At 29.7% G+C, this 17,328-nt stretch overlaps 1 pseudogene; it reads left to right on the plus strand.

Annotated features, from left to right (window-relative positions):
• The first annotated feature begins 8,059 nt into the window (after positions 1-8,059).
• Positions 8,060-16,220, plus strand: LOC123692594 (annotated as a pseudogene).
• Positions 16,221-17,328: the final 1,108 nt, after the last annotated feature.

Here is a 17,328-nt window from a genome sequence, read left to right on the forward strand (position 1 = left end):
TATGTGTTATTTAAATTAATTAAGTTTACGTAGTGTTGATTACAAAACATTTAAATTTTCTTAAGATTAGATTTACATTACAATTTAACATAGTTAGACATTAATTCGAATTTTTAGTGAAACCCAGTGTGGGTCTGAAACTATTTCACTAATACGGAATAATTAATATACCTAAATGAATACTTACAATATATCAGCAATAGTTTTGGATCGTTTGTTTGAAACCAAATTAACATTGCAAATAGTCACTGAAGGGAATGGCACTTGATTTATTTTGCAATTAGCGTTTATCTGTGAACAATCAAATATTCGTATTATTCATTTATTTATGTTTTATTAATTGGCCATATTCAATTACTTTAATTGAATTATTTATAGTAAGTAATTTCAGAGGAATACAGATATTAAAATTTAAACTACAAGTGTCATTGATATATTAAACAAAGGTACCGTCTCTCGTTTTTTAACCGACTTCAAAAAAGGAGGAGTTTATCAATTCGGCCGGTATGTTTTTTTTATGTATGTACACCGATTACTCCGAGGTTTCTGAACCGATTTACGTTATTCTGTTTTTGTTCGGTGTCGAATTGGTCCCATAAAAATTTTATTCGGATAGGCCCAGTAGCTTTTATTTTATGAGCATTTTTGTCTGTATTTGTAAATGTTGCAAGTGCAAGTTTGAAGTCGGTTGTTTTTAACGCAGTTATCACTTGTTCGTTTAATAATAAATCCATACTAGCACTGTAAAGTTGAAGAGTTTGTTTTGAACGCGCCAATCACAGGAACCGCGGCTCTGGTTTGAAAAATTATTTCAGTATTCAATGGTCCATTTATCCAAACAACATGCAGTAGTAGCGGAGCTATGCGGTTAAAACCGCGGGGCACAGCTAGTAGCGTTAATATTAAGAGTTTATATAAAACCAACACACTATAAAAAATAATATTTAGATATCTGTAAAATGCAGCATCGAATTATTTACAGTTTTCCAGTCTTGAACACATCAGGCCAGTTTCAAACCACTGGGCAATGATATATTTTAATAAAACAAGTTATTTTCTTCAGCCGAAATATACTAATATCTCTAATGATTCAATTTAGCATTATGTAAATCTTTGTACAAAGACAAAATATAAAACTTTATCGTAAGTAAAATATTTATTCTACGCTTTATTTTATTCTATTTGCAAGAAAGATTATGAATAGAATAGTTTCTTATAAACGGTCTATGTGTCGAATATTTTAATAATAACAGGTACTTACCCTAGTTACGATGTGATCGTTATTGTATTTGTTTTTAATAATTATCAAGTAAGCGACAGTTATTAAAATATTGGCTAACATTAAAATATACCAGATGTTTCTTTGTTTTTTGAGATGGCTTACACCATGAATAGTTGTTATATTGCTGTGTAGCTCTATCGTGTATTTATTTGTTTTATTTATACTTTCCATCTCATAAATTGAATCTTTTTATCTACTAGATATTCTAGGTAAGTTTCTTTGTTTACCCAATATGAAAAATAACTGTTATTCTAAAGGTTAAATGGAATATATTTAGAAAATCCACCTAATGTTGAATCATGGCTTTTAAAAGAATCTTTGTGAAATTCGAGACCGAGGCAGTTAACGGTGGGAATTATTGATGAAAAAAAGAACTTTTAAAGAACCCTCGGGAGAGGTTTTATGTATTTTATGAAGCGGAAAGCGGTAAATGTGCCTATATCGCAGTATATTGAGCATGAATATCCGATATCGGCTCGTATAAATAGATAATACATCATTTTGGCTTTCATAATAGTTTACACTGATTTCTTTAACTAATAAAATGTAGGTATTTTTTTAATATTTCTTGAGAATAAGGAAATAATGTTAAATGTGACATAAACATTAATTGTAGCAAATATATCCTGAAAATAAACTTAAAATTTCTGATAGTTCTAAAATATCAGCTGTTACCCTATTTTTAACCGACTTCAAAAAAAAGGAGGAGGTTATCAATTCGGCCGGTATATTATTTTTTTTTTTTTATGTATGTACACCGATTACTCCGAGGTTTCTGAACCGATTTACGTGATTCTTTTTTTGTTCGATGCGGGATGGTGTCGAATTGGTCCCATAAAAATTTTATTGGGATAGGCCCAGTAGTTTTTATTTTATGAGCATTTTTGTCTGTAGGTATTTGTAAATTTTGCAAGTGCAAGTTTGAAGTCGGTTGTTTTTAACGCAGTTATCACTTGTCAAAATATAAAATTAGGTACTCTCGTCTAACACGGGTCAAAACTTTGATCCTACATTTAGGTCATAAAACCACACTAAAACAGTTTCAGTGTTCACTCAAGCTAATTTAGATTTAGGTAATTTATCATCTTCTTGAAAATCCATCCAGTGTATAATAATATAAATTAATATTTAGGGATTTGGGCATTCATTTTCCGCTTTGCTTGTTTATGTAACCGCCTTTCAGAGAAAATGTAATTTTAATGTTAAAACTTTTTTCAATTTCAGTTGACGAAAGTTAGTGGCAATATTCATTAATTTTTCATTAAGCTTTGGTTCTAATGAATTTAATGGATTTTAATGTTTAAAAAAAAAAAGAAAAGGAGATTGATATTATAATAAAGACTAGTTTAGCGTTTGACTTTGCCTTTTGCTGAAACTCCTCTCTTGATTTTCAAAGCGATTGTGTCGAATAGTTGAATGAAAAATAATTTATACCAAGAACGCATTTTATCTTTTTTGGATATGCTATTAAAACGTTAATAAAACTAAGAATTATTTGCTAAACGCTATTAAATTATTATGTGTAATTAAAGCAATATTAATAACATTATGATATGCCCCGTAAATATAGGCATAGTGAACGTGCAATTCGCTCACAATCTCATATCATGTAATGTGTTGAACTTTTATGTAATGGAGCGAGAGATATTCCAAATGAAATGGCATAATAAAACATACAAAATCCCAAGAGCCAAAGGCGTATTACGATGCAATCTTTTTCAAGGCTTATACCAACAAAACATGAACAAAACTGTAAAAAAGTAAACGAATAATTTTCACAAATAACTTCTCAAAAATACTGATACTGTTACGGTTAAAGTATCTTATAAATTTTTTGCAATGTTGAAAAATATGCTAATAGCCCGTCCGAAATATTCCCAAAGTTTGTTCAACAAAGCGATTTTGCTGAAAGAGTCGTAAAGTAATAATTTATGAGAGGGTTCGCGAATTAACTACACTGGGATGTAATTACATATTTAACGGGCAAAATGTATTTCGTAACTCATTTATGGAGGGAAAAAGAGAGAACCTGTGTATTTAATATCAAGATTTTTTTAATGGAACGTCAAGTAATTTATAAAAGTTACAGGCTATTACGTGCTATTTCGTTCGTGTTCTGAGGATCATAAAAAACGGCTGTTTATAAAAATAATGTTTAACGTTAAAAAAAGAACTTACGCACATATAAAAAATAAATACAAAGTCTGTGATACAAAGCATATCTATAATGTCATTTGCTGTTTTTTTTTTTGTTTGATACGATCGAATTTGTTGATTATTTCACCTTTTATTAATAACTACATACAATAAACATCTATTGTACGTACTAACATTAATAATAAAAACAAAGAAGCTAATGCACTTAACTTTATTAATTATCATTAACAGCGACAGTGTGTCATTAAACATAAATTAACTTTAAGTAAGTTTATACAGTTATATCTCTTTTAATTATACTTCAGACTTGATGTAGAAATGTTTCCAAGTGTTAAATTCAATAGCTACTTATGTGCATGAAAATTATACCTCGTCGATATTCGGTTAAAGTTTATATTCATTATCATTAACACCAACAGAATTTATAATAATTACATCGGGTACGTTACGCTCCGATAATGTTTATAAATATTACTTAGAAATTAACAATATTTGCTAATTTCACAGCAGTATTTTAATAGCTTTAATTTAATTTTTAGGTCGTGTATAATTTCGCAATTTACCTAATCTATTACCGTTTTTGTGTAATGTTTTATGAAAATTGCAAAAAAAGGAAATATCTATCGTTTTTTTTATGTTTCCGTGTATCAGTATCTAACTACTCTAATTTAAAGGAAAATGAAGCAAGTAATGAAGAATCTGATTTATAAAATCGTGATAGACAAATTTGTACAATTTAGCCAGCATTGTACTCTCCACGGTTTTTACTATTTTTCCATTCGAGGGAATAGATTTTCGTATTTTATATGGACTCTAGTTATAATTGGCAGTGTAATTTTATGTGGTTTTCTGAGTCACATGATTTGGGGGAGATTCGTTGAAGATCCAACATTTACTGTGGTAAGAATTTTTTAGTGATTTTCATTTTCAGACTAAAATCTGGGTTAAGTTTCATTATTATTTTAAAATAAATGATATTTTAAAATAATGATATTAAAATAAATGATGAATGATGATGTGGAGTATTTGGAATAACTTCGCGTCGTAATTGTTAAATGTTTTAATCGTAAAATTTTAATAAAGCTTAGGAAAAAATAGTATCTTTAGTGAAAAACGAACTTACGTGTTTATTTTGCTTCTTCTTTCTTTCCACTTATTTTCCAATTGACATCCTACAATCCTAGACACAAAGTTGAATTATCAATAATTATTATCAACCATTTTATCATCGGTTCAAAATGGAAAGATGATCAGAATTTCATTAAATGCTTACAACTAATAGGATTATTATCGTTTCTATTTCTATACTATATAAAATATTTCCTTTAATTACCGATTTATTGGAAAATCAATTGAAATACGAGTTTAAATGGAAAAAATACTGATTAAACATAATAATAGACGTTCGATCTCGAATTAAACAATTAAATAGCTACTAAAAATGTAATATATTTTATCTGTTTCTATCAATGCACTAGATTTCACTCTCCACAATCGATCTATAGTTTTTTTAATGTATACGTTATTAGTTAAAATACTGATAATATAAAGTATATTTCAGGTAGAATCACTTCACTATGCTACAGAGAACATACCGTTCTCTGCTGTGGCTCTATGTAATCCTGAGGTCTATGGTCCCAGTACTGTCAATATCACCAATATTCTGTAAGTTATAAAAAAATATTTATTACTTTACACATAATGCATACATTTGATATTTCAATTTCAATTTTGGAAATATGTTTAAAATTATAGAGTTTTCGACCCTTTCAGCCCGGATTCAACCGATAAGACTTATTGTTATGTAAAAATACAAATAAATACTAAACCAAAAAACATTCAAGTCCTTTCGTAAGATTGTTATACTTATATATAACACTACTTTCATCATATTATATGCTCACAATTTTTTTTAAACTTGCACGCAAGTAGATTATTAGATATTATTGTTTTTAAAAGTGTAACAAGCGATGTTAATCTATTAATAAAATAAAATAAAAATGCATTCGTAAAACATTTTAATTAACATTTTTCAATGTTTGTGCTTTTGCATGGGCTGATTATTATACGAATATTTTGGCAGATCTCTCCGAGGCTTTAAGGCAAAGGAAATTGCAGATTTCTACAGAAGTTTTACTGATGTTGTGGACAAGAACTATACCCCGGAGTTGCATGTCATTAAGATGCACAATGTTTTAGAAGATTTAGGTCTAACTTACGATGATCTATCATATCAGGTTAGTCGATTTTTTTTTCTTTCTATAACTTTGTAACAAACTTACATGAGTTTAAAAACAATGGCTGAGGTTCTAGTCCTTTCGTATACCTATATACGGATATTTTTTTGTAGATTTTGTTTTCCTACAAGCTCATTTCTATCTATATGAAACTATCTTAATATATATAAATCTCGTGTCACAATGTTTGTCTTCAATGGACTTCTAAACCACTTAACCGATTATAATAAAATTCGCACACCATGTGCAGTTCGATCCAACTTGAGAGATAGGATAGTTTAAATCTCAAATCGTTTTAGAGAAAGCAGGCGAAGCCGCGGGCGGTAAGCTAGTATACTATATGTCTCTTATTTTTTATATCGAAATTTGAACTAGGATTTAGGTATTGAATCGTAACAAATAGACTTGAATTGATTTAAGATCTCCTTGGAGTGGTAGGTAAATGGTAATATCAATCTCAGCATGCATATTTCCAAAGGACTTTACGAAAATAGCTGCAATTGAATTTATCTTTTGTCACTTTTCTTTACATTCAAATTTATTAAGTTTCTGAACGAATTTCTATATAACCTGAAAATTATATTTGCAAATTTAGAAATAAGGCTTCTAACACAGTTTACTGTACTAGTACTTACCTCTAACTTAATAAAAAGTCAAGAATTTGAGTCTAGACGAGCGTTCAGTATAATATTGAATTTATCGATACATTGATCAAATTTTCGCGATTGCAACGCGAACGGTGAAGGAAATTCGCGATGAAACAGGCATTTATGGAACAAAAAGGTTGATATGACATGTACTTACTAATATTTGACAAAAGTGGTTTGTTATAATCTAAACTTAACTTAAAAAAAAAAACTTAAACTTTAATAGGTTCGTATGACAACATTGCAATATAAAAAATGTCTTTTTCTCCAAGCAATGTTTTATACAATATAACTATATTTTAACAAAAACGTGCTCTGTGTCTCTGCTGCCGAACAAAGCCATTTTTTGGCAGTGCAAGAAAAGGACAACGAGGCCACCCGATGTTGATTACATGCTATTAGCCATTCTCTGTTATTCGGCACGCAGCTTGTGACGTAGCTCCAAAATTTCACCTGATCATATTTAACCCTATATTTTATTATTATTTAAGTGGCAAGCCTCTCTTGTAGTTGTTGTAACCATGTTACGTTTCGTTAACCTCAGATAAACAAGCATGTTATAAACATTTTGATTCTGTTTTGTTTATGTTTATTTCACTGGATGAGTTTACCCCTGAGTCTCTTGGATGGCGTATTTGGTTTACGACAGTTTAACAATGCTAACAGTTTATTGTGCGTCAAGTGAAGATTTAAATTATTAAAATAAACAATTATTGATTGTTCAGTAATACTAGTATACAAGAAGAAAAACGACACGTAATTAGTAAATATCATAAAGCTGACGAAGATGTTTTCTTTATGATGTTATTTAATTATGAAGATTGGTTTATTAATGAGAAATCAAAGCAGATAGAACAAACATACAATTTATTAATATATAATTATACATCTAGACTCGAGTACTTACTTAATATGTATTTATCTCGTTTAAAATGTGTATTTATTTAATTATTTCATTCATACTGAATTTTCATGCGAACATACTGAAAAGAGTATGAATGGATGTTCATGTTATTTGTTGAATGATTGATAGGTAGAGCTAATCCTAAAGGAGTGAAATTAGGACACATTTTACAAGAAAACCCTATGTAGCATTTGTCTAGACCACTTAACTGTTATTTAAAAACATTATATTATGTGAAAATTATCGTTTAAATCAATAAGAAGGTTCTATGTTCTACCGTGTATATTTTTGTTTTTAATTTTTATTGGTCTGTGCTTGTTGGTGTTTTATAAAGACTCTTTCTTTCTTTTTTGTTTCTAAAAATAAAACACAAAGTGGTTAGAGGTCTTATTAAATCGTTATTAAACAAAGTTTTCCTTGAATAACGTTTTTATAATTCATTCAGTTTCGTGAATATAAATTAACTTGAATCTGAAGATTAAAGTGTAATGAGATTGAATATAACTTAAAAAAAAAAAAACTAAGTAATTAATTTCTTTCATGAGACTGGCTTCTGAATATCAAGGATATTTTTTCTTCACTTACTAGCTTTTAAAATCGAATACTTTATTAAAAATACAAAAATAATATCTTTACATAGATTACGAAATACCTCTTACGAATTGCGAATTATAAATATGAAAACTACTGATTTTCATGTGACTCACTCAGATTTCCCTAAGATAATTTTTATTCATATTATAATATATTATGTTTATTTTAGTTAAAGAAGCCATGCAACATAATGCTAAGGGAATGTTTATGGCGATCAAAACCAGTTAATTGCAGCATGATGTTCAGGGAGGTATTTACCATCAATGGACACTGCTGTCAGTTCGATATCAATTACTTTAAGTAAGTATATACGATTGGATTAATAATTATTATCACGCTTGTAATAATTCATGACTCTTTACTGTCTAAAGGCAAACAGTCACTAAGATGAATTGTGCGCGTGTCAAAATTTCAATGATAACAAAATATAGTCGAAGTACTTCTATGACTTTAGATACGAATGTAGCTTGTTCTCAATTAAGGGTAATGTAATTAATTGTCTTATGCTTTATCTACGTACTATATTGTTGTACTGTTAAAATTGTACAATTGAAAAAACAATAAACGATAATGTAGCCCTGAAACCCAACTACCAACTAGATACAGACATAGTTCTCTATTTGCTTATCTATAACTACTATTTTAACGATACAATAACTTAAATTTTAGACAATTCGCCGAAAACGGCACTAATTTCAACGCAGGGGTCGAGATAACAGAGGCCATTGATATCTCAGTGGATACTCGAAGAGTTTACCCGAATGGTACCTTTGGTGATGGCTTTGTGATGGTGAGTTTTACGTATTATCTTTATATTAAATTAGTTCAAATTTAAATATAATATTTGATGTAATGTAACATATTATTTACTTTCTTTTATTTACCTTTTAAAATCTGTCTCATTTTTACACAATCTTTCCTTTTTGGTTATCAGTTTACCACAAATGAATGTTCTCCAATGTTATTTTGATTGTCATAAGTAAAATTGAAGTAAATTTTCATATACTTCTACAGGGAAACGTATCTTGGAGGCGTGTTTCTCGTATTAAAATTCAAATATGTCATGCACATAATGAAGGGAATAGACAAACATAACACGCTTCACGCTTTAATAAGCACACAGTCACGTATGTGTCTTATTTATTTTGTCACGTCGTGTCATATTTCATATAATATTATAATCCATTGTAATTAATTTTACGCGTCTTAAAGGAAATGTCTTTTCTGTACAAAAGGAAATTGAATTTTCCTTTGCTTTCAACGTTTTTGTATTAATTATACCATGTGAAGAGCACTTTGGAAAAATGTTCAGTAAATTTTTGGACATGCTAAAATATTTACTCGAAAAGTTAATCATAGAATTAAGTGACTAAAATTTTTACAATATGTTAATAGTTAATTCATAAGAAATACACAAGGGAGGATTTATTTATTAAAATATAAAGCTGAAGAGTTTGTTTTTTTGAATGCGCTAATCTCAAAACTACTGGTTCGATTTGAAAAAATCTTTCGGTGTTAGATAGCCCATTTATTGAGGAAAAAAAGCTAAAGGCTTTATGTATCATCATACTTAGACCAAAGGAGCAGAGCAATGCGGGTGAAATCGCGGGACACAGCTAGTGAGTAGATATACACGTGGAATCCTCCTACGAATTCACTGAAAAGATACTCTCAAATATTAGGCGTTAGTTCCATTATATTTATAGCATGTGGGTTTTTCGTTTTGTCATTGATGGCTATAGATCAATATCCTTTAACGGATTTTCCTATAATCCCATCCTGTTTCGCACTATTCGATCCCATTTAATAGGTTTACCAAAATCGAGCATTCATTTTACTTATTCGTAGTTATTTGGAGTGAACATTAATGTAAATTTTTTATTTTGAACCGATTAAATAAAGGCAGATCTGATTTTAAAAAACCCTGACTGGGAGTACAGATTATTTTGACATCATTTTAAAGTAAGTGCCATGTGTACTTAGTGATCGTTAATAGTTCTGAAAATTTTTAAGGCGTTTTAATTATTTTGTTTAAAAGTAATTTTTATCTACGAAGTGGATTTATTATCATTTATAATTATTGTACGTAGTAATATGTTTATATGCATAATTGTCTAATACAAGTTAGGGAACTGTTTATAATATTATGTTAATTTAAACAAACTAGCTAATGTTTTGCAAACATTTTGTTCACAAAGAAAATTACAAACACTAGACAGTTCGCATGAAATACTAAATTAATGCAGACTGGTGACCGGTTTTGTTAGCTCAGACTGACACTAAAATTTGTGGAAATTATTCCTGCTATTTTAAGTTGTATGAGGTAAAATTATGAACATCATTCTTATCATCATAAATATATTATTTAGTATATAACATCGATTACTTATTCAATTATCGTGTTACTTTATTACTCCAAAACAGCTTGTCCAATTTTTATGAAATTTTCCGGCAGAACGCTAGTCACCGTTAAGACGTAGTATTCATGGTATTAATGGTAAATGTATACTTTGTTTCTAGCTATACATATTCGACGAAATGAACACACTATCTCTTCTAGATAGTTCTATAATTCTGACGCCATCGACGTATTTCGACGTCACAGTCGATGTTTGGATCATTGACTCGTCTTCTGATGTTAAAGCCCTAACACTGAATAGTAGGAAGTGTTTTTTAGAGACGGTAAGCATTTTATTATTAAATTTATTTTGCTATTGATTTCTATCATTTATAGGGTGAGCATTTAAACGAAACCAAAATACTTGAAAATGTCCATTGTCTTTTATTCGTAGATTTTTAAAATAGGATAGTGTTTTAAATTATACAACATGTTTTTGTACTCTATTTAAGTATATCAGTACAATTAAGAAAATAATAATAAACATATAATAATTCAACGTAACTAAAGTGTATATACCTACTGGTGTTGTAATATGTCAAGAGGAATATTAATTTGCTCCTAACTTTTATATGATAAGGATTTTTCGCTCAAGCCAATCTTGATCCAGTTATTACTGTAACAGGATAATGATACTGATATGAAAATATAAAGACGATGAAAAGCAAAAAAGTAATAACGAAATCGTGGAAAACTTGAATTACAATTCCCGATTTCTCGAATTATAAATGTTTAGGATTAACCAACGTGATTTTTCTTCTTGGTTTTGTATATTTCACTTATCAAGTTTTCACTAGAAGTGTGCTAGAAATATGATTTAATTTTACTTAGTCAAAATATTGTTAGTTTTAATTACTTTTACATTATAGGATGGTATGCATTCTTCTTCCTACCAACACTGCGTCACGTCGTTCATTTTGAAGAAAGTCGTGGATTACTGTCGATGTTTACCTTTTGACCTATCACGTAAGACAAGCTGATTACGTACTTTCCTTTGAAATTCACAATATTCGGTTATTTTTTACAGTGATACGTATAATTTTATTTGGTGTAGATATGGTTTACATAATTAAGAATAATAGGAACTGTTTCACTATTGTCCTTGAAGTAATTAAAAGGTAGGCAATAATTTAAAAAAAAATAGGTAAAGTTACGTGCGGCATAAAAGGCTGATCTCCTGCTCGGTTTTAACCGAAGCTTACCTCGAAATCTGGATATACTTCTCAATTATAGAACCTTAATGTGACCTAAAAGAAACGGTATGTTATACTTAGTTGGTTTTTATTTTACTTTTATTGATATTAAAGGCACATTTAAATCCACATTTAATTGGTTCTTACGCTTCCCAAGCGATCAGGCCTATTGAGTTCTGATATTGAACGTTCAAGTTAATTAACGCAGGATTTCGTTCGTTACAGAAAAATCTTAATAAATGTTCCGAAGAGAAGAAAAGTAATTAAGATATTTTAGTTTTCTGTGATCATACAGGCTGTACTAATTTGTTTGTTTATCTTGCGAGTAGTTGATAGAAATAAGTATAAGCATTACCAATTTGTAAATATTTATTGACTTTTTATTAATTTTAATTATTTTGTTCCGATATTGTGAATAAATCAAAATTGTTCTTATATACCCACATATTACATTTCATTGCACATAATGGTTTTTATAGAGGAGAAATAAAAAAGTGCATAAAAACAGTATTTTGGCGCTTGTTGTATTTCGCTAACTTCGAGCTCAATGAATGCAGTATTGTTTGAAATTTAAAAGCGTATACAAATCAACCGATCGCTTTTATTTATTTTTGGTCTATTTATTATCGTGCTATAAGGATAAGTTGAATGTTTTGTCCTTGTCACTCAAGTGTCACTTCGTAATTGATTAAGCGTGACAATGCATTGCTATTCTTGGTGCTACTTTTATAAAACGTTGGAAAAAGTTACTTTTTTTTGTAAATGGCGTGGGAAATTGTTTACTTTCAGGGAATCTATTTGAAGAAGACTTCCCTCGGTGTACCTGGGAAAAACTGCTGTGTGTGTATCAAATATTGGGTATGATTAATTCGTGTGTTGAATCAATGATTACCTACTTGAATCATTTATAAATATTTCGTTGTTATAATATTTATTTTTAATTTATTTCATTTGAATTCCCTGTATGGTTACTTGACGATGCATTTGTTTCTTAAATTATATAAGAGGTTCTTTTTTTTCAGCGAAAGTTCAAGGGGACATTCGAACTATAGTGTCTGCAAACGACTGTTATCAAAAATGTGACTGTGTCCAGTACGAGACCAAAGCTGAATATATCAGAGAGCAAAGGGCACTTGGGTAAATCTCAGAATCTTTCTAGAATATACTTTATTCTTTTACTTTTTAAACTTTACTAACTAAACTTTTACTTATTAAATTCAATAATCTGGTTGAGACTCTGGATAAAAGCAAGCGAGCGAGCAAATGATCGCTTCACGTCCTCGGTTAACCAAAGAGAAAATAACAAAATTGAATATGCTTTGTACAATAATGCAGCTTCACATACTTTCTCACTAGTAAGACCAAATAATATTTATATTATAAGATTTTATAAAATTAAATAGATTTGGTATTTACAAAACAATTTTCTTTTACAGTCAGGCTATCAATAATTCTTTAAACACGTATAATGAAAATATCTTTAAATGCTCAAATAATATTCGCAGTAGGTATTTATTGGGTTGTAGTGTAAATTCACGATTAATTTTATGCCAAACTACTTATAAATGAAATCCGATTTTACACTATTCATGTTTCCTGAGTTAAAAGGAAATTTAATTGATTTGGGTTAAGCTCTGCTTTACAAACATATTTATTATTATTCATGTTTAATTTTTTATTATTTAAGTAAGTTTTGAATACCGTTCAATAATTGAATTTTCTATACACTTGAATAATTTGTTTATTGACTTTTTATTAACCAACTTCATTTCTTTATAAGGTTTAAAATAAAAACAACTACTACTTTATCATGTAATATTACGGATTACTAAATAGTTATTTCGTGAAATGTACAAAATTTTTATCAGTAAAACGGAATCACTGAATTTTCCTTCATACATTTGAGAGTATTTACTAAATTGATATGAATAGCCTACGGATGTAATGGATACCTGACTCTATCCTTGTGAGGGAATGAATTTGTAATAACCATAATAAAACAGAGTAGTTTTGAATACGTTTCTTACTATTTCATAAACTTTCACATTGCTTTATTTGAGTAAAAATATCATGCTCTTTGAGATCAAAGTAATTTTAATTCAGCTTTCATGGAATTCTTTCGTGTTAACATTTAAAAAATAATACGCCTTTTTCCAATATAAAGCTCTTTGAATACCAAACTGTATTAACATTGTTTTTGTCCACTAAGTGTTTTTTGTTTTCTTTGCTTTCTTGGAAACAATCCCCGCTAATTGGCCAAAGCCATGGTTTTATTTTGTAAATAATCGAATTAAAGATGAGGAAATTAAATTGGTAACCATAATTATAATCTTTCTAGGAATTCAATTAACTCGGTGGAGAAAGGTGTATATAAAGTACAATTCAGTAGACCAAGCCCTATTATACTGAATTGTGTCTACATCTATACTATAATTATTGTTCTAAAATAATTTCTTAATAATTATGGCCAATATTTGGATTGCTGACATGATTTTGAAAATTTATTTACCAAAAGTAAGCCACACTATTAGTGGCTCATAAGTTTCATTGGTCATTTTTATCCCGATTCAACATGAGCAAAACCAAGATAAGCGGCTAGTTTGTAATAGGTATACTAAATAGTTTTACGAATAAATCCATACTAATATTATAAATGCGACAGTAACTCTGTCTGTCTGTCTGTTACTCAATCACGCCTTAACTACTGAACCAATTTGCATGAAATTTGCTATAGAGATATTTTGATACCCGAGAAAGGACATAGGATAGGTTTTATCTCGGAAATCCTACGGGAACGGGTTTTTCTTTGAAAACGCGGGCGAAGCTGCGGGCGGAAAGCTAGTTAGTTCATATTCTATTTGACTCGATTAAATACATTTCTTAAAAGAAGAGCAGAGAGAAAAAACAACCCAAAGGGAATTTAAAATAGCTTTAAAATATTCCACACTAGCTTCCGCCCGCGACTCCGTCCGCGCGGATGTCGGTCTTTGCGTGGATGGTTTATTTCTCCATTTTGAGTAACTCGGACAATGACATCTTATAAATATCTATTGGACCCAAATACGGCTAGGTCTATAAAAATACGCAACGTGTGTTCGCGGTACCTACTACAGAACAACGTCTATGGATAACTGAAAAATTGAGATTAATTTTTTTTCTACGTATTTTTCCAGGATAAAAAGTATCCTATTTTACGCCCAGGATAATAAGGTATAATTATACCAAGTTTCATCGAAATCGAACCGGTAGTTTTCACGTGATGTCTTCACATACAGACAGACAGACAGACAGACAGACAGACAGACAGACAGACAGACAGACAAAAATTTTTTTAATCACATATTTGGGTTTGGTATCGATCCAGTAACACCCCCTGCTAGTTATTTTTTCAATATTTTCAATGTACAGAATTGACCCTTCTACAGATTTATTATATGTATAGATGAAGCTGGAATGAAGGCAATTCTACAGTCACATTTAGTTAATTAAGAACAATACTAATGTGTAATTTCAGCGGGTACGGCGGTCTCAGTCGGGTCACCGTACATTATGCTAATAACATATGCATTAAATATAGGAGAGAGGTGCTCTACACGTGGGATCAAATGTTAGGTGAGTGCTAACCTTTAGTTTGCGTTTATTAATTGAAATAGATTACTGTTTATATGTGTAAATGTTGATGATTTGAATGCAATATTAGGTACTTTTAGTTTCTTTTAAAAACTCGTAATATTTATTATTACGAGTTCGAGTCCTCATGGCATGATTTACCTATCCACAAGAGATTTGCAATACAGTGACATAAGTCTACATTATTGACAGAATCAAACATTACAAACTACACAACAAACTACATATTATATAATTGTTTACTGGCGTTTACTATAAATATTCACCTATGCAGTAAGGCTGCAATAAAAGAACAATAAAATAAAATATTACGTAAGTTTTAGCTTCCTACAAAATTGGTTACAGTAGACATTGGGTTGACCCTCTATTATGAGTAATATCAACTTCAAACTATCAAGGAAAATTAGGTAGAAAAACGTTAAGTGAATCAGATGTGAAATGCAATTTACCCATGGTCCAGTTAGGGTAAATTGGCGGATAATAGAGGCAAATAACTATACATGATGCGTGATGTAATCGCGAGGGGAAGCAAATAATGTAACGTAGTCGTGGTTTGAATAGTTTGTTGCAGATCAACCGCCAAATTAATGCGCCATAACTGTTATTAATTTTTGAGTTTAGTTGTTTTTTAGTATGGATTTCATGTTAGGCGTAATTCGGGATGATTTGTGGGAATATATTATATATTTTTTAAGATGAAGGAGAGTTTATGGAATTTATTTGAAGATTTATTTTTTTATTTCTGACTGACAAAATAAATTATGTGAAAGCCTGCCTTTTATTGAACCGAATGTTAATTATTTTGAAATCTTCCATTTTACTGAAAGCTTTACATGAACTTTATTTTTCCTTAGAACACAAAATCAAATTATCATAAATAATTTTTTCACGTTTTATCAAACAGAATTATAGCCGGAAATATTACATTTAATATATTTTTACAGCTAATTTAGGTGGAATATTTGGACTATGCCTCGGAGGATCGATTATTAGTATAATGGAACTTGTGTGGTTTCTATTGGATTTGATAACAACTGTATATCAAAATATGACCAATAATAAAACAGACAATAAACCAGTTTGTAAAGTGAAGGAAAAATCGGGATCACGAGATGAGAAGAAAATCAATTATAGTATAAAGTATCCGTTTATACATTGAAGTAATGTTTTTTTTTATTAATACGTGTTGTATGTTAATACTTTTATAGTCACTACTTGTGTATAATTCTATATAAGATGTAATAGTTAAATTCACGATTGTGTAATATTGATTAAATTAAATAAATGCATCGAAATCTTTTGAGTTTTTATTTCCTTCCTGCGATTTCTGTATCGATGAAAATAATTCAACAGAATTAACTTAAAGGCAATATATTAAAAAAATAAATCAGTGTACTTATGCCTAAAAATGCTAAAGTTTTGTTTTTATTTACATGTAAAACAACAACAACATGCAAACTACTTACTACGTTTACTTGTGGCGAATTATAGATTTTTAAAAACTCAAAAGAATTGTAGTTATATACCTATTTAAGAACTTAAGTTTGATAAGGTCTACAATCGCAAAACTCGTGAATGGCGGAACCGATATAATTAAATATTTTTAAATATGCCTTGAATTACAAGGATGGTTCTTATGGAGAGAAAACGTTAACATGTACCACGGGTGAAGCCGGGACCGCTCGTATTTTTATAAATCTCACTCTTCACAAATAGATATAAGATATCTTGTCTATAAAGTTTTCGCTGAATTTCTTTCAATTACCCTTTGACTTTCCGAAAGCTATTTTTCTCTCGAATGACGTATCTTTTATGAAGTACAGTGATTTAGAATTGATATTAATCGCCTGGGCAAGGTCTGAGTGCGGCTCTTACATCAATCATGTATGACGTAGTGGTTTTGTGGAGTAGGCGGTTAATGGTTCATTTTCACTTACAGTTTTCTTATTTGTCGAATCTGTATGTGATAATATAATATAAGTAATTTTAAAGCAATAAAAATAAAATATCATGATATGGTATACCATAAAATAAAGTCTAACGTAGGTATGTATAAAATGTTTCTTTTTTAAAGTCCATTTAAATTGTCATCTATAGGTAATCCTTTATTGATTCTAAACCAAGCTTAGTCTAATGCTGTCTTAACCCTTTTTTCATTTATTTTACTCCGAACTTTTTTTTTCATATCTAATACTTACCGCATTCAGCTTACAAAGTTTCAGTTCTAGTCCGATGACGTCATCAACATAATGATGACGCAACTTCCATATAAATGAAGGAGAATGG

This window comes from Colias croceus, chromosome 6 (genome assembly GCF_905220415.1).
Source record: "Colias croceus chromosome 6, ilColCroc2.1".
NCBI classification, from domain to species: Eukaryota; Metazoa; Arthropoda; class Insecta; order Lepidoptera; family Pieridae; genus Colias; species Colias croceus.